Genomic DNA, 19,885 nt, shown 5'->3' with positions numbered 1-19,885 from the left:
TAATTTTCCCCAAAAATAATAAGACAAAAATACTAAAAAGAAACAAAAATATTTTTTTATTTTTTTTTAGGCCCGACAAGGATTGACCTTGATCCTACGTATTCTCATTCAAAATGAGAAATCAGGGTTACGTAGCTCTTTTAAAGAAATTTGAAAACAATTGAGAAAATGATTTAATTTTTTGAAGGTGAACCTGACAAGAACTGGCCTTGCTCTTACGTATCTCACAATGGAGAATCAAGGATCACGTAGTTCTTAAAAAGCTTTTTTGTTTGAAAATGTTGATGTTTTTATATTTTCAAATTTTATATTTTTTTGGTATTTTTGAATTACTTAAAAATATGTGTCACACAACGCGAGCGGTCAGACAGACACTAAAAGGAAAAAAAATCATTTTTGAATTAATTGGGAAAATGTCATGCGACGCAAGCGGCCAGACAGACACAATAAATGAAAGAGAACCTTTTTTTGGGTTTTTTCTATTATTTGGAATTTTTATAATTTTATAAAAAGATGAAATGTAATTAAAAAAAAAGACAAAAGTGGAATATAAAAAAAGGAGGGTGATTGAGTAATGTAGGAGGTGCATGAAGTAAATGAGGTGTGTTTATTAAAGGTGGGGTGCAACAAGAAAAGTATAAAACAAACCCATAACACAAATGAGTAGTGGAGTTAGTATACCTGGTGGTGCAGCAAGTACTAGAGGTGTGTGAAGTGGAACATGGGCTGCACACAAGTCCAAAACAAAAAATGGGGGTATGGTTCTAGCAAATATCAGGAGTGCGCAAAAAAATACACAAACAGTCCAACTCAAATAAATGGAGGTGCAAATATAAACAAAAAGGTGCGCGGAGAAAAAAACGTTCAGACCCAATTTATTTGAAATAAGAAAAAAAAGGGAACCCTAATTTGAACTATAGCCCCTCTTCTCTTCACTTCACCAACAACACCCTTCCTCCCTTCTCTCGAGCCACCAAGATTCCGACAACAAGTGTCGCTGCCGCAAGTCCCACGGCTGGCAAGACACGCCGCCGTCGACACCAGTCCCTACTGGAAGCATCGCCGGCGAGAACCCAACTCCCTGAATTGTCCCCCTTCTCGTTTTTCTCCCGCGCGCGAGGTAGGCCGAATCCCGGAGTCTTGCCGTTGCACACCACGCCGCTCCGACCTCGCGTTTGCCAGCTCAGACCGCCACGGCCTGGACTGCCGCCACGACGCCATTGCCGCTTGCAGAGTTCCCCTTCCTCTTCTTGTGTCGAAGTGGCTCACTTAAACACGAAATCTTGTGGCCGTTGCCACCAAGACCACCATCATTCAAGACTCCGACTCGCTGGCGGCGATGCTACCGACGATTTTTCTTTCCTTTTTGTTTCGATTGAAAGTCTGTGATTGGGGAAGATAAAATGAGAGTTTTTGGTGCTATTTGGGGCTTCTAGTTCTCTTTGATTTTTGTGCAGGTGAAGGATGAAGATGACGGATGAAGATGAAGGTTGAATATGAAGAAGGAAAGGATAATAAGGCTGGAAAGTGGTCTACGTAGTGGCACGGGGCTGATGTTGATGGTGACGATAGAGATTGAGGGTGATGGGGTGGCAGATGAAATTGGTTTGGCTGTTATGTGTGCACATGTGAACAAGAATGGAGGAGAAAGTGTGTTTCAGGTTGGTTTGGTGCTGGTGAGAATTAATGCCATGTTTTCTATGCAAGTAACCTCCATTCTTGTCATTACTTTTTTTTTCATTAATTTAATTGAATTCTTTTCTGCGACACCCTTTTAGGACTTGTTTCAAGTAAAACCAAGAGAAAGACCATGATGACAAAACGCGGTGAAGTTCATGGATGAAATCGCGTCATTAATGAGCAAAGTCCTCATAGCAAGCAAACAAAACAACATCAATTTCACTATTACAATGAATTATGCTTTCTTATGTGGTCCTAGAGCCCACTTCATTTCTCCATAACATTTGCAAAGGCGTTGCCATACCTTGCCTTAGTGGTGAGTTGATTTCATTCAAACTTTAACTGTCCTGAATCAATCAAGGATTCCACTTTACGCTTGAGTCCCCAACAATTTTCGGTTGAATGACCAATAGCCCCTCCATGATAATCACATCTTGCATCTGCGTCATAAGTTTTGGAGTACGGGGGCTTGGCAGGCTTCGTGGGGCAAATAGAGGCCAAACCTCTTTGGAGAAGACTTGGGAGCAATGCTGCATAGGTCATTGGGATAGGAGTGAAACTCACAAGCCTATTGTCTTGATTAACATTTCCCTGTCCAATGGTTCGGTGGGAAGTTGAGTTGGGGTCGGATATCAAATTTTGTCTGGGAAAGGCTCCGGAATGAGGGTAGGTCAAGGGTATTTGAGCAGTGGGACGTGATTGAGATTTTCCATCTCTCCTCTTCCCAGGTTTAGAACTGGACTCGTTCACACTTGCTACCATGGTAGAAGCATGTGCGGTCTTCCCTGTCATCACACCAATTCCAATTCTTTCTCCAATTATGACAAAGCTTGAGGAAACATTACTCACCATACACTCGTAGAAGGGTGATTATAGAGTGCTTATAAACATAGTTGTCATCTCTTTATTAGGCAAAGGTGGCACCACTTGAGCAGCAATCTCTCTCCACCTTGGAGCATACTCTTTGAATGCCTCGAACTCCTTCTTCGCCATATTTTGTAGATGCAACCTATTAGGCATTGTATCATTATTGTATCCATATTGCCTCAAGAACGCATCAGCCAGATCTTTCCATGAACGAATGTGAGTTGGTTCCAAAAGCGTATACCAATTCAGAGCGATGCCAGTTAAGCTTTCCTGGAACAAGTGAATTAGTAGTTTTCATCATGAGCATAGGCAGTCATTTTCCGACAAAACATGGTTATGTGGTTCTTTGGACAAGTGTTCCCTCGATACTTCTCAAACTCTGGCAACTTGAACTTTGGGAGTATCACCATGTCTTGGACTAAGCATAGTCCAACAACATCACTGAATGCAAAATTTCTCTCCCTTTCTATGGCTCTCAACCTCTTCTCAAGCATTTGTAATTTATTCTCTTCGTCCTTAACGTCCCTAGGTGCGACGATAGACTTCACATCATGTTGCTTTGTCTCTACTATGTTCACGATATTTGGATGAGTGGTTTCCCCAAAACATGTGAAAGTAGCAGCTTCAAGCTTATTTTCTTCTTCAACCACATTGTTTTCAACATTTTGAATGCAAACTTTCCTCGAGTCCACTCCAAGGGGTGGAATGTAATTTGAAGGGAGGCTAGATGGAGGAAAATTTTGGTTTTCCTGAACCTTATGTTGTTGTTGTGATGTCGACGTCTCTCCAGGGTTTTGCATGGCATTCAAGGCCTCCAAGATTTGACTCATCTGACTCTTTAATTGTTGGATATCGGTCTTCATCATCTCTTGGGTTTCTCCTTGGTTTTCCATGATTTTGCGATAGGGTCGCATCCTATAGGGTGTCTTGAAAGTTTAGCCTATTTTACTTTTATTTTAGTTGAATTTTATTGAGTGAAATGGATAAAGAAAGAACAAAAAGGAAATGAAAAGAAATAGAAAATATGACATAATGCAACCAATTCTAGTTAGAAATTATAAAGTTGTGAAAACACCATCATAAGCATAATGGACACTAGCACAAAACGGAGTCAACAATGTGATCCATACGATAAAACATCCATAACATTTAAGTGCACAACATTTGAAACACAGGAAGTCATGATTTAACCATCCTGAGCCCTAGCCATCACATTCTTCATTTCTTCCATCAGTTTCTTGGGGACTCTCTAGCATCGCTACTGGAGTTGCCATCTGTCACAACCGGGATCGCGACGGGACGACGAACCAAAAAAGAAAACGGGTTTGAAAAGAGATTTTGGAGTCGCCACCATAGTTATTCTGGAAAACTATGGAAAACCATAAAGATAAGACAAGTCTGCGAAAAACCAGATTTTGGATCTGGGAGTCGGTTACGAGTAGGGAAGGTGTTAGCACCCTATAGCGTCCGCTCGAGGGCGGTACCTTTAATTAAAAATGAAAAATCGATGTAATTTTCAAAATGTTATTTTCCCCCAAAAATAATAAGACAAAAATGCTAAAAAGAAACAAAAATATTTTTTTTATTTTTTGGGCCCGACAAGGATTGACCTTGGTCCTACGTATTCTCATTCAAAATGAGAAATCAAGGTTACGTAGTTCTTTAAGGAAACTATTTGGAGAATGATTTGATTTTTTGGAGGTGAACCTGACAAGGACTGTCCTTGCTCCTACGTATCTCACGGTGGAGAATCAAGGATCACGTAGTTCTTACAAAAGATGTAGCTGTTTGAAAATATTGACATTTTTTGTATTTTTTGAAATTTTATATATTTTGTTTGGCATTTTTGAATTAGTTGAAAATATGTGTTACACGACGTGAACGGTCGGACAAACACCAAAAGGGAAAGAAAACTATTTTTTGGTATTTTTAGAAAATAAGTGTCACACGGTGCAAGCGACCAGAGAGACACAATAAAATGAAAGAGAAGAATTTTTTGATTTTTTTTTCTATATTTGTAATTTTTATAATTTTCAAATATATATATATATATATATATATATATATATATATAATAAATAAATAAATAAATAAAGGATGAAATTATTTGAGAAGGATAAAAGTGGAAAATAAAATATGGTGGTACATGAGTAATTAGTGGGAGGTGCATTGGCTAACGACACTAAGAAGACACAAAGAAAGCTAAGCGGACGCCAAAGTCCACAGACTCAAAGAACCAGGCTCTAATACCATAAATGTAACATACCATTTAAATAATTACTTTAATTAAATGACATGTCACACAAATAATATAAGAGACAAGGTCCTGGAGTATAACACTACTCCTTACAATATCCAAGGCACACCATGATGCCAATACAAAACAAAGCACAAGGGTCAATAGTAATCAAAGTTAACACTAAACGGTAAGATAATACACGGGCCATAACCCTAATAGAAAGCCCAATCAAACAAAATCCAGCCCAAGCAGGCTATGCAGCGGAGTCACAATTTTCTTGTGGACCACGAGGAGTTCTTGCCTTTACTCACATCAATAAATTGATGATCATTGCAAAAAGAGAAAACCACACACACAGAACATACAACAAGCAAAAAGGGTAAGCTAGAGTAGAAAATGATTTATCATACCAATACATACACTTTCATAATCCAACATACATATATCAATCAATCATGTTATGACTTGCAAACAATACACTAAGACTTAAGATACGATTCATCCAGATACATATAATTAGTCGGATTCAGCGGATGCTTGCACTTTGGTGGCCTTTACTGCTCTACCGAGCTAATTGTTACATGTGTTTCATCCCCCACGCACAAGGTTAGCCCTTAAAGTGTTTCAGGCCTCCTACTACTCTCACCACTTGAGTCAGTACGCTTTATGTGAGACTAACTAACTCTTTAGAGCGTCAAGATGCAATCCTTACATTGAATCATTACTAAATTATATAAATGAGGCACCACCATGAACTCCCACTAATAGAGGTCATGGAATTACGTCCTGACCAACTGAGGCACCACCATGAGATCTCACCTAGAGATTCATGGAATTACATCCTAACTAATGAGGCACCACCATGAAACTATTGTGGAATTACGTCCTAACCACACACAATTCATGTTTCACCAACCAAGTATGTACTTATCATGCATACCAATCTCATGCCAACTTTTATAACCAACCTTCATTCATATTCCATACCAAAGTCATACCAAACTCATCATATTCAACCCATGAACTATTTTATACATGCAACTTCGCTCAAGACATGCTTTAACACAATAATCCAACTAAACATGTGACATTCATCCAAGAACAAAGAAGTAATAGAACAAAATGCATCCTCGCCCAGCTCTTTGCTCAGGCATAAAGGTCTCGCTAATGAAGAGGGTTCTCTCGCTCAGGCGAGCTTCGTTTGCCTAGGCGAGAGCTCGAAAAGGGGAATAATGGCTTCCTGCGATTTCTCGCTTAAGCGAGCCCTCCTCGCTTAAGCGAGATTGCATCTCACTCAAAACGGAGACTCGTTGCTTAAGCAACAGCTCGAGCAGGAAACTTGGGCGAGCCTTTGTTAGTCTCGCCTAGGCGAGATGTACTCGCTTGGGCGAGAAAACCAATGCTCACCACTGTTCTCTCGTGCAACAGGCCGACAAACACAACCCAAACGGCTCAATAAGACATTTCATAAGCTCATAACAGCATACAACCCATACAATCATGAAATATCATCAAAGCAAGCATAAAACTGAAGATCAAGCAGAACCCTAACTTCCCTTACTTGGAAAATGTTAACAGACCACTTCGACACCTAAGCGAATGAGCACGACAGCTCCTGAAGCAGACTCGTGAACTAGAAAATGGTAGAACAGATTCAATACGGTTTACCAATGTGAACCCTAGCTAGAATCATGACCATAGGGCCAAAAACAAAGGAGGTGCGATTAGAGAATTAACTTATGTGACTTAGAGAACGAGACTGAGCTAGCTTGAAGATGGTAGAGGTCCAAACCCTAGTAGAGCTTCTGTTTGGGAAAAGGGAGAGGAGTGAGTACTGTTTTTGCAAAGTGAGGACAAAATGAGAGGGTTTGGCTGTCTTAGGGGCTTTGGACACTCTGTGGGCCAGTCCTTAGGCCCATTAGATTGGGGCAACCCTTAAACATTAAGGCAGAGAATATAAGTGGGCGTTATACATGATTGTTCATTTGTCCTTGTGCAATGCTTTTCAAAGCATGTTTGCCTCTATGTCAACACATTTTCTATAACACTCAACATATTAGGCGCAAACAAGTTTGGAAATTACTTCTTGCATCCCATCATTTTCTTCCTATATTTCATCATTTTCGGAATTTATTTTCCCGATAAGTACTTTTGGAAAATTTGTTTAGGAAGTCAAACATCCCCTCCTTTAATGGAAAGCATTTTTCGAAAGTTTTTGATAGGGTGGTAGAAGAAATTTGATGAGGTGGAGAAAACAATTGCCAACAAATTTCTCTCCAAAAATTATTTTGTAGTATTGACAACACTAAAATGATTATAAAAAGTTAAAAGATGATTTGTTAGACAGTACCATCTTTAGGATATGTGAGTCAATACATATATACGAAGATTAGACAATCTCACAGTTCAAAGTGTTATGTGAAAACAACATGTATAACGTGTCTACTTCACTTGTTCTTGTCGTTTGATCTTTTTGTAGAGTCCATTTTTACTTTATACTTGTAGTATGTCTAGCGCTCTTATTTTCATCTAACGTTTTGCTTGGCTTTGCTAATGCTTTACACTTATATTCTTTTCACACTTCTCTTGACTTTTTCCAATGTTTCATGCTTATCTTTGTATAATGCTTCAAATATGTTCATATAAGCTTTAAGTGGTCATCTAGCTCTTTCCGTAGTTTCATTTAGTGCTTTGGTAAACTTCATTTATGTTTTTCCTAATACACATTTTAGAATTTTAGAGTTAGACTGTCATCTATTCATGTGACATCTCATATGTGCCTTAACACTACTTACTTATTATTTTGTAATTAAGTTGAAATAACTTCTTCATATTATTAATATGTATTAATTTTTTGTATTGAAAATTTTTAAAGAATACTCAAATTAAGTTATGATACACAATAACATACTATTGATCAATAATTTTATTGAATTTAGTTGTTAAAATATAATTTATGATAATGTCCATGAGTATCTTTCTCATTCTTTTCAAAATTTTATGGTTTTTCATGACATTCTTCATCAAATCTCTTGTGCATACACCTAAATAAAAATGGGGAGGCTGAGCACAAGAATGATCATCTTGTTAAAATAACTCGCACAATGTTAATCCATAGTGAGTATTTTTGGGATGATGCTATTCTTAGTGCATGTTATCTCACTAATCGCATGTCATATTTGGTCTTAGATAATAAAGTTCCTCATTCTATTTTATTTCCTCATGAACCTCTCCACCCTTTACCACTTAAATTTTTTGGATCTACATGTTTTGTTCATAATTTTAGTCCTGGTTTTGATAAATTATCCCCTAGGTCACACAAATGTGTCTTTTCGAGATTCATTAGATCATAGAAAGGATATAAATGCTTCTCTACCCTTAATTATTATTTTATTTCAATGTTTGTCACCTTCAATGAATCTTCCCTTTACAATAAGTCTCTTTCTTCTCCTCATATGTATCCATATGCTATAGTCATCATCTTTATTATTTGTGATCCTCTTATGTCTAGTGCACCTTTGGATTCTTCACCTCTACAAAATGACTAATTTCTAGTCAGGGGCGAACCATTGTATTGACAAGGGGGAGCCACGACTCCCCTAACGTTTTTTTTTTATATATTTTTTAAATATATACATATATACATATCTATTATTTTATTTATATTAATTTAGTTTAAAAGATTTTTTTATAATTTAAAAATCACGTTTTATATAATTTCTTCTACTTTTTATTTGATTTCTCTCTTTTTCGTGCTTCCATCTCTTTCTCTCCTCTTATTTCTATCTTAATTTTCACCATCAATTTCTTATTATTTCTAAAATCAATTGCACCACAGAAAAATTAAGGAGTTAAGGATCATTTAGACCGAACAATTTCTTCTTTTGAGTAAGTTTATTTTTTACCTTTTTTTAAGCAATATGTTTTTCTCTTGTATGTGACTTTTCTACACTCTAGGCATCTCTATCTATTAGAGATCATAAAATCATGTTTTAATTGTTGATCAAACTCTTCTTTGTATAGATAGAACTATTTAAGACTTTGAAGTTGTGAAAGGTAAGAGCAAGATTAGGAATCTACTCTAAGGTAAGGGAAGCTAATCATTTAGAAGTTATTAGTTTTCTTAAAATATTGAGTCTTAGTTTTAAAATTTAATTTGGGGTAGTCATAATTTTATCTTTTTCTAGAGAGTTGACAAATTTATATTAGAAAAATTATGGTAAAGAGTAAAAGAATTAGTTATTTTTTTCAAGAGGAAGGCTAGTGATGAAGATGAAAAAAATGCATCTATGTCATCAATGGTGGAACTTAAACAAAAATTACTATAGCTACAATTGAAAGATCTACTGCTACAACTAAAAGATCTTTTCTGTAATGAAAATAATCAAGAACGGGTCGAGAAATAAGATGAAGAATGAATTTTTAGCAAGCACTATGATAATCTATATTGAAAGAGATATTGAAACAAGCTTCAGTTCTGATTCAATTATTGAAGATTTTAAATCATTGAAAGAGCATAGAGGAGCATTTGACTAAAGGTAAGTTTTGCCTTTTTGAATATATTATTGTTGATGATAAATTTTATGTTACACTTTTATATATATTATTATCATATTTGTTGAATTTTATATGAGTGCTTGTTTTGAATAGAGAAAATAATTTGAGGAAATGAAAACCTTTTTTAATTAGAAAAAATAATTTATATATAATAAATATAATTTCCCCCTTAAAATTTTTGTTCAAGTTTCGCCACTGTTTCTAGTGCCAACTACTCTATCTCTTTCGACTTCGACAACCGAGTCTAAACTTCCAATTGTCTTTCGTAAAGGTATACACTCTACGCATAATCCATCAACTCATTACACTACATTGAGTTACCACAATTTATTTTCAACTTTTTGTACCTTCCTTTCGTCTATTTCTTCTGTGTCAATTCTAAAATTTGTAGGTGATGCCTTAGCCCATCTTGGTTAGCATTAAACCATGCTTGATGAAATAAGTGTTCTTTATAATAGTTAAACTTGAGAGTTCATCCAATTACTATCTGGTAAATTTGTTGTTGGTTGTATGTGGACATTTTCTATCAAAGTTGATCTTGATGGTACTATTGATCATTTTAAATCTTGTCTTATGGCCAAAGGTTACACACAAATTTTTAGTTTACATTATGGTGATACTTTTTCTCTAGTGGAAGAAATAGTTTTGTTCACTTATTTATAGCCATGGATGCTCTCAACAATTTCCTTTTTACCAACTAGAAGTAAAAAAATGTTTTTCTCAATGGGGATTTGCAGGAAAAAAAAATCATATGCAACAACCTCTAGGTTTTGTTACTCAAGGGGAGTCTTATGGATTGATATGTCATCCACGCAAAAATTTATATGGTTTGAAATAGTCTCTTAAGGCTTGACTTGAAACAATTTGGTATGACTCATAGTGAGATAATCATTCAGTCTTTTACCATCACTCAAGTGTTGGGTATATCAATTTAATAATATGTTGATGACATTGTTCTTACATGCAGTGACCACCACGTCATCTCCCAAATGAAACAACATCTTTGTCATTACTTTGCGATCTAAGATATTGGCAAACTAAGATATTTTTTGGGGATTGAGGTAGCATAATCCAACAATGATATTGTTATATCTTAAAGAAAATATGCATAAGATATTTTGGAGGAAACTGAATTGATGAACTCAAAATCTGTTGACACACCTATGGATACCAATACTAATCTCCTACCTAATCAAAGTGAGCCTTTCTCAAATCATGTGGAGTACAAAAGATTGTTTGGAAAATTGAACTATCTTATTAGTATTTGTCCTAACATCTTCTTTGTAGTTAGTGTGGTGAGCAAGTTTCTCAATTCCCTATGTGTAGATCATTGAATTGGAATCATTCGTATATAAAAGTACATTAAAGGATCTTCTGAAAAAAGTTTGTTATATGGTCATAATAAACATACTAAAGTTGTTGATTATTTAGATGCTAATTAGGTAAGATTTTCATGTAATAGAAACTCAATTTTTTGATATTGTGTCTCCATTGGTGATAGAGTTATCAAAACGAGCCACTCGGCCCGGCCTGACCCATCACGGGTTGGCCACTTAGTGAGCCAATCGAACCCAACTCACTTATTAACGAGCCAAAAAAATTTGAACTCATCTCGGCCCACCATGGGTTGGTGGGCTAAACGGGTTGGCTCACTAGCTCACCTAATTAAAAAAATAAAATTTATTTTCTTTACTCCCAAAAAACCTAAATTATAGTTGTGATTAAAATCTAAATAAACTTTGATACAATCCAAAACAATCAACTGCAAATGCAAACCAAAATCACAAAAATATTAGGTTTGCATTTGTCAACTCAATATGTTGGCAAAAAAAAAGTGCCCAACCCAACCTAAATACAAAAATATTGTGTGGCCCTTTATCTCCGGGTGGGTTGGTGAGCCTACCCGGCTCACCACGGGTTCAACTTAGGTGAGCCGAGTTCTTGATGGGCTAGATCAAAAATTAACTCGTATTGAAATTTGTAAAACAATTTCAACCCAACCTGGCCCACCACGGGTTCGGGCCGGGTTGGCCCACAAGTTTTGACCCACTTTGATAGCTCTAATTTGTGATAACTTGATCTCTTGGAAGAGTATCAAGAAATAAAGTGTTGTGATAAGATCTAATGCATAAAAAAAGTATAGAACTATGATCTCAACCATTTGTGAATTTATTTGGCTTAAACAATTATTTAAAGAATCACAAAATGAAGATGTCATTCAAATTACACTTATATGTGATAATCAAATTGCTCTTCAATTAGCTTTTATCCTATTTTTTCATGAAAAGGACTAAACACATTAAAGTTAATTATCATTTTGATAACGCTGTCATTGATGCGATCAAATTACCACTACTTAACTTTAGCAACTTCAGTATTGCCAAATTAGTAGTGATTAAACTAGTTAGGGTTAAGATAATCCTGAGTCGTCTCACAACGAATACAAAATTGATTTCAAATATTTTAGTTTTATAAAAATCTATCCTAAATGCAATTAAAACTAGAAACTAAAAAAATATGGGGTTTTGATATGCAAAGAATAAATGACACGCAAATAAGAGATTGTAAACACAATAATAGTAAATAGGTCAATTCCACTACTCTTTCAAAATAGGATTCTTCATCGGTTATCAAGAGATTATTGTTAAATTAATTATTGTTGTTGATTTACAAATCAATCAATGTAAAGTCTCAATTCATTTGTTGGCATTCTCACTTTTAATCAAAGTACAGTCTCAATTAAAAGTGAAAATTTTTAGATTATCCATAGTAAATTCAACCAAAGTACAATTTCAATTAAATTTTACTATGCCTAATCACGTCTATTCCTTTATTTCCTCACCAAATAGAAAACTTAATTAATCAAAGTAAAGTCTTGACTAATTTTAGTTAAAGTAATTACCTCTAATCAAAGTATAGTCTCAATTATTGGTAAAAACTTATTTAATCAAATGAAAGTTTCTAAATAAAATCAAAGTAAAGTCTCAATTGAATTTAAAAACCTTTTCACTCATATGATTAGCATGCGTGTAGATTTAAAATCATTATTTTCTATTCAATTAAGAAGCAAAGGACATAGATAAACAAAAACCACAACAATAATCAAAAGAACAAATAAATTAATTCATCTAACCTCAGAATCTAGTTAAGAAATTACAGTGGAATCAACCCCAAAAGCTTAGCCCTCCATGGCCTTGATGGAATACATGATAATATGATGAAGGAAAGAAAATAAAATGAAAGAAAAAATGAGAGATATGGTGGATGACGGTATTTGCCAAAACCAGAGAGTTGCTAAGTGTCCCTCTTCTGCTCCCTTAGGCCTCTTTATATAGGCTTCAATCGGACTTGCACTTTATCTGTTCGGTTGCTAAAATATTTTATCTTTATTTAATTAATTAGCAACTTAATTTCTGTCCAATTTCCAATTCTGCCTCTCTTATTTGACCATTTTTGCAATTTTGACCAGGATTGACTTTTACATTGACCAGTGTTGACCAGTTTTGACTAGTTGACTGTCCTATGAGATGCTAACACGTGGTGCAGAGACTTTCTCTCCAGAATTAGGGTTTTTGCCTCCTTTCTCCTTCCTCCACCATGGATTGCGGTTGGCGATGGTGCTGCCATGGTTGTTGCTTCGAGGTGCAGGTGTTGCGGTTGGAGGCTAATGGTGACGCGGTGGCTGTAGATGCGGTGGTCATGCTCGTAGTGGCGCTGCATCGGGGTGAAGAGGTTGTTGCGACATGAAGATGTAGTTCGAAGGTTCGAACTGCTGGTGCGTGAATGAAATGATGAAGGTGTGTTGTAGATTCATGAGGAGATGGAGAACGATGCAGATTCACAGCGTGTCTGTGGGTACGTGAAGCTCGTGGTTTGAAGGTGCTGGACTGCTGCTACGTGATGGTGGATTCGAACTCAAGGTGGTGCAGAACCTCAGCGCGGTGGAGATTCTGCTACGTTGGTGATGGCCGTGACTAGTTGCAACGCCTGGTGTAGTGTAGTAGTGATGGATGCGTGAACTCCTGCTGCGACGAAGGCGTGCTCACGGTGTTGTGGTGCAAATTCTGGCAACAAGGCTGCATGGAGGTGGTGCGCTAGTTGTTGAAGCTGGCTCGCGGTGTGCGACAAAGATGGTGGTGGAGAGTTTGCGGCAACTGCTGGCAAGGGTGGCGGCTGCCATGGTGATGGAAGGAGATGATGAAAAATTAGGATTAGGGTTTCATTTTGGGAGATGGTGACGTGACAGTGTATGATTGGTTAGTTTAGTGAGTAGAGGATCGTGATACGTGTATCATGTGGTTGGACAGATTTGGAAGGTGAGGATTGCCAAATGGCATAATCTGGTTGAGAGGAGTTTAAGTGGTAGGAGGGGTGCAACATAGTAAAAACTGGGGATGCAGAACAAGTTTTTGTGGTCCATTTGCAGGAGGAGTGTGTAAATAAAAATTGGGGGTGCATTTAACTTCTGAATTGTTCTTTTCTAGAATTTCTTGATTTTGGACTTATTTTGTAACTTTGAATATTTCAAATCCAAACTTTTAATGACCCAAATTAAATTCCAGTTGTATTAACAAACGTTAGAATATCCAATAATATTTTATGCAACTAAAATCAATTTTTACGCCATTTTTACCTTACGTACTCAATAAATCCAATAATCACAATCCTAATTAAATCAATCCTTAAGCACAAAAATTTTATTAAATCTCCAAATTTAAACATTAAATGAGGGCAAAAATTTGAACTCATCACATTTTATTTGATAAAAGATCGTATATGGAGACATCAAGACTGAATTTGTTAGCCCAGGTGATCAATTAGTAGATCTATCAAATTGGCCTTTCTCATAGGACTTGACCTTGGCCCACATGGTTTGGGGCCAAAAAAGCCCACATGGCCAAAAAATTCCTTATTAAAAAATCTAATAGGGCTAAAATATCCATAAAACCCCATGGGTCAAAGCTAGTCCATGGGCCTTCCTTTTTAGCATGAAAAAAATATAATAATAAACTACAAACCTTGAAATAATACATTTATAGTCTAAACTTCCAATCTTAATAAGGCTCCTACTTTTCTTTCCATGTGACACTCACCTTCTATCCAACTTCCTTTCATTTTTCTTGTCTTACCTCTTGTGAATATGTTTGGGGAAGATCCTCAATAACTCCTTATATTAATCTATTTTAAAAAATGAAATGTTTGACTCAAAGAATTAAACACCAAATATATTGAGATAATGGACTAAGTATATAATAGAATCAAAAAAAGTGTCATTGTTAGTGACTTTCAACATCTTCAAGAAGTTTAGACTCATCAATGATTCCTTCATGACCAAAAATATTTTTAACAACTCCATCTATCACATAACCAATTGAAATACAATCAAATCACAAGTCTAGAGTTAATTATTTAATGTAAAGTGATTTTAAAACTAACAACGGACTTACCACTATGATTTTCAGAAAATCCATGTAACCAATTTTGAGTACAAATAAACATTTGCACATGATTAGGAAGAATGAAGCTTCTATATTTAGACAGTACACACCCACCTTTACTAAAAGCTGACTTTGATGCCATTGTAGTAATGGGAATACTAAACACATCTCGAGCCATTATAGACAATATAGGAAATTTTTTCTCTTTAGTCTTCAATATTTGAGCACATCAAAATCTTCACTGTCTTTATCATCATCTGTTGTTGCTTCATCTAAATAAGCATCTATCGCATTCTTGCCAACGATAGATTTTGATTCATTCTGATACATTTTAAAATCATATAATGCATTGCATATTCATTGTCAAAACGAAACTAAACAAAAAATGAAAACAATGAACACTAGGTATAAAATGCTTATGAAAATAATCCTTGATCTCTTCAACCTTTTCCCTTTGGTATTGGATTGAGACATCGAGATGGATTCAATAGGTGATTAGGAAAGAGAAACACTAGGAATAAACAGATTCTTTATGTTGACATGTGAAGCCAATGTGGTATGCTTCTTGAAGATTTGATGAAGATTTAATGAAGCCCTTTTGAACTATCTTGAAGCCATTACCATTGGAATGAAGCCTAAATTGATGAAGGAAAGAAGATTTAATGATATCCATGTTGATCAAGGCTGGAAAGTGTGCTCTCCACATGGTTACATCATTAAGAAAGTGTATTTGAAGTTTGTAATTCATATTGTAGACCTTGTAGCATTAATTAGATGTATTTGGTCTTTGTTATGTTTTTTAATCTGTTGAATGGTTTTTCAACAAGTTAAAATGTCTCTTTTAATCTGTTGAATGGTTTTTTAATAGGTTAAAAGGTTTACTGTAGTAGTCTTAAACTGCAACAAATTTCATCCGTTGATTTATTTTTTAATCGACTGATTTCACTTAAGTCAAGTGAAATCAACCGATTGATTTGAAAATCAACCTGTTGAATTTTGTAATAGTTTGACTATATAAGCTGTGATTTTTGAAAGAGAGCTCTATTGATCATTTTTTAGCGCAAAATTGTTCTTGAAACTTATGGAAACTCTCTCTTTCGTGATCATATAGTTTGTAGTAGTTGAATATTAATCTTGGATCAATTCTTGGAGCCTTTGGCTTGGTTTGAAGCTTGGAGAAAGTGGTTTATGGTAGGCTGGGTTGTGCTACCACTCAGGTTTGATCTTTCTTAGGGTTTGTGTGTGTGACTGGTGGTTTTCAAGGTCTGCAAGAGGGTTCTTGCTGTGTTGGTATGACTCTTGTGTGATTCAAGAGTCTTTTGTGTGGTTTTTGCATATTTTGAAAGTGTAAGGGTGGATACTTTGTAAATCTTTTGAAATAGTCTAAAGTCAAGCTTAGGTTGTCTTGACAAACTGGATGTAGCTTAAGTTTGATTGAACCAGTATAAAAATCTCGTGGTCTCCTTTCTTTATTAACCTTTCTCTCTTGCATATTCATTTTAAAGTTTAAAGAACTTGTGCTTTAATAATCTTTTTCATGTTCTTGCATGTTTTCATGACATCTGCAGCATTGAACATGTTTGCATAATCATTTAGAACCTGTCTTGATCATTCTTGTGCATTGTTCCTGGTTTAAAACTCAAATATGCATTTCTACATTTACCTAGTATTTCAGTCGACTATTTTTCTGTTTCAATCGATTGATTATACTAGAACTGAATTTGTTTAGTAAAATCAATCTGTTAACTTTGTTTTTGATCGACTGAAAGTATATTGTCCAGCACCTTTTGCATCCTAACTTGGTGACCTAATTGATTCAATTAAAGGTGGTTTTTAGCTTTCAAAGATAGCCTAAATTTTTAACTAGCGAATTCAACCCCTCCCCCTTATTGGCATTTCAACCATTTCAAAACTAACACTTTACATATTCCTTAAAAACCTCTTGAACTTCTCTAACACTTTCTTTGTTTTCTCTCCGTACGTTAAAGGATCCAATTTTTTATAACAATACATTATAAAATCAACCTTTACTCGTGGGTCAAGAATAGCTCCAAAAGCTAACTAATATTATACTCCTTCCAATATTTTTGAAACTTATCTTTCATATTCAAAGCCATTTCCTTTAAGGTGACATCTTCATTCAAGAAATTCTCTCCAATAAGATGAATTTTCCAAATTTGCATAAAATACAAGTTTGAAGTGGGATAAGATGAACCAGACATCATGTTTATAATCTCATAAAATGGTTCTAAGAATTGACACATTTTCTCTCCCCTATTCCATTCCTTAGAAGATGGCCAATTTTTATAATTTCTATCAACCACTTTGAGAATTTCAAAAGCTTTCTTATATTTGATTGCACTTTCAAGCGTCAAATAAGTCAAATTCCACCTTGTAGTTACATCTAATCTCAAACAAATGCTCATATTTATGCCAACATCACTAGAACATTCTTTGAATTTTAGAGTTCTTCCATCTAATGATTTAACATACTTAACACTCTCTCTAATATTATGAAGTGCTTTGTCAAACGACCTTTCAACTATCTTGAACTATCAAATTAAGGATGTGAACAAACATTGTACATGGAAAAACTCACCATCACATAATAAATTTCTATGAACACATAGATGGCTTTTTAAAAATGTCTTGCAAGATATTATTAGCATAATCATTGTCTAAGGTAATTGAGATAATTTTCTTATCAATACCCCATTGCTTTAGGCAATCAAATACAACATTGTCTAGTTCAACACCCGTGTGTGGTGGTTTCATTCGACAAAAAGTTAAGAATCTTGTCAATTTCCAGTTTTTATCAACAAAGTGCGCAGTTAGGCAAATATAGCCCTCATAAGTAATTACAGTCCAAACATCAAAGGTTAAACAAATTCTATAAGGAAACCTAGACATGCTTTGCTTAACTTTATCCATCTCTTCCATGTATTCCTTTTCCACATTTAAAACAGTAGTGTTCCTTCATTTCATGTCAACATTAGGATTAATGTATTTTATCCACTCTTTACTTCTTTCATATTCAACAAAGTTATAAGGAAGACCATGTTTAATTATGGCTCTCACAAGTGACTTACGTTGAATCTTTGTGTCCCAAACTTTCTTTCTTGATAAAGATTCAGATCCACATTTAAGTTTTGAATACTTTTACACACATTGACATACTGACTTAAGGGTGAAGTCGCATAATTGTTTTTAGCAATAGGGGTTTTTCCAACGTTGTAGTTATTGTCACAATACTTACAAGCCTCCTTTTCAATACCATCCTTGTCTTTTCCTATTTTTATGAAAAATTTCCAAACATTTGAGACTCATTTTTTATTTATGGTTGCACTTTCAAATGGACCAGGAGTTTCAGATACAAGATCATCAACCAAAATTAAAGAGCTACTCTTAGAATGGCCCATATTTAAAAGTTATTGCACACAACTACATACATAAATGAACAATAATTTTAATAGGTCTTTCTTCTATAGATCATCAATCAAAGCATTATCCATTTGCAATTTAAGGAGCAATCAAGGAGAAAAAAGTCCAGGATACGAGTTTTCTTTTCAAACCACAACAATTCTTTTCTATATATAAACTTAAAAATACTTATTTAAACTCAAAATTGTTAGAGAAAATAAGAACTCTTCAACCTACTATCTAAAACTCGAATAAAAATTGAAACGTGAGATCACACAAGAAATGTAACAAGTAGGTAAGCATTTGAAAGAATAAATAAATTATCTTTACTTTAGTATCTATTAACCAACCAAGGACAAAAGGAATAAATAAATAAATCTACAATAGTAATGTGCATGAAGCAAAACAAAATAATTTACTGCCACGAAAATAAAAGAATAATTATGTGGTAAAAATATGCTTCAAAATTTTCAGCATACCTTAAAATATGCTTGCTCACATGACCTTTTGTCCTCAAATTTTATCACAATGAGTACATATAAGGGGTGGTTAATTACATGAAAACAAAAAGAGACCATTCATTTTCCAATTATAGAGTAGGTTTTTATCTAGAAACTAAGAAACAAATCAATCGTCATCTGACCAAACCTCTACTCATTTTCCCTTAAATTGGATGTTTCAAATTGGATTTTATCAACTTTGGCCTTTAATAGCAAATGGCAGACCTAGAGAAAAGCATAAGGCAAATCATATGAGAAACCTAACATAGTTATAGTATAGGGATTAATGTTCAGGTGGGTCTCAAATTGTACTTGATGTTATCAACTTTCTAACAACTTATAAATTGTGTTAGCAGCTGAATGTTACCTAGTTAAACTATCTCTCTTTGGAACTGTTACTGAACTAGTTTAATTGCTTCTTGACAAAGGAGGTGAATAACCTAGCCATTTTCATCTCACCCTGTTCAATACCAGCTCCTTTCAAAAATGAAGATAACATAAGGCCTCATCCTCATTCATTTTTCTTTTCTAGAAAAGAAAAGAATTAAAAAAGGAAAAAAATTATTGCCCCATTCCTCCCATCTTTCCACAATAATTCCATTTCAATCAATGTATATATGACTTTCCCAATAAGTAAAGAAGGAAATTAACAGAGGAAAATAATGTGTTTCAAGTCCATCATTTACACACTTGTGCATCACTGAAAGTAATGCGTTTATGATACAAGCCACTAAGAACACGCCAAATTACTGGAGTGTACTTCTTGGTGGAGAGAAGCAACACCCTAAAAAACTTTGTCATTGTGCTAAATTGGTCTAGACTATTCAAGTTGATTCGCTTGAAAACCTTGGTAAGTGTTCTTAAATGAAAGCCTTCAAATTCTTAGCAGCCAAATGTCCATTGTACTCCACCAAATAACCTATTTCATTCTCCTTCTAACAAAATACAAAAATCCTAGGAGCTTTTTGTGGATATATGTCAAGCTCTTTACACAATGATACTTCCTTATAACAGTTCATGCTTCCAACCTATCACACAAAATAGATATATAAGCGATGCTAACTTAAAAAAAATCAATAAAATAGGATCATGGCTAAACGTGACTTTAGACACACTTTGATGTCATATCTAAATAAGTTATCTGAAAATTACTACTAACTTAACACGTGTATATAGGGGTGTCA

General features: G+C 34.9%; 2 long non-coding RNA genes across 3 annotated transcripts; both read left to right on the top strand.

The window, feature by feature from the left end:
- The first annotated feature begins 817 nt into the window (after positions 1-817).
- Positions 818-15,512, top strand: LOC114186856 (uncharacterized). 2 transcript variants are annotated; one of them, XR_014993075.1, is made up of 3 exons: positions 818-1,676; positions 1,779-9,324; positions 12,813-15,512. It is a non-coding gene; the product is annotated as an uncharacterized LOC114186856 (long non-coding RNA). The 2 variants fall into 2 exon arrangements; XR_003605161.2 differs by having other exon boundaries at positions 818-1,661; positions 12,813-15,509.
- Positions 9,339-11,901, top strand: LOC146888705 (uncharacterized). Its single transcript, XR_014993076.1, has 2 exons — positions 9,339-10,210; positions 10,311-11,901. It is a non-coding gene; the product is annotated as an uncharacterized LOC146888705 (long non-coding RNA).
- Positions 15,513-19,885: the final 4,373 nt, after the last annotated feature.

The sequence above is a fragment of the Vigna unguiculata genome, chromosome 1 (assembly GCF_037176805.1).
Source record: "Vigna unguiculata cultivar grain cowpea cultivar isolate G323 ecotype 2 chromosome 1, ASM3717680v1, whole genome shotgun sequence".
NCBI classification, from domain to species: Eukaryota; Viridiplantae; Streptophyta; class Magnoliopsida; order Fabales; family Fabaceae; genus Vigna; species Vigna unguiculata.
The sequence above is the reverse complement of the archived record's forward strand: the minus strand, read 5'-3'. Positions and strand labels throughout refer to the sequence as shown.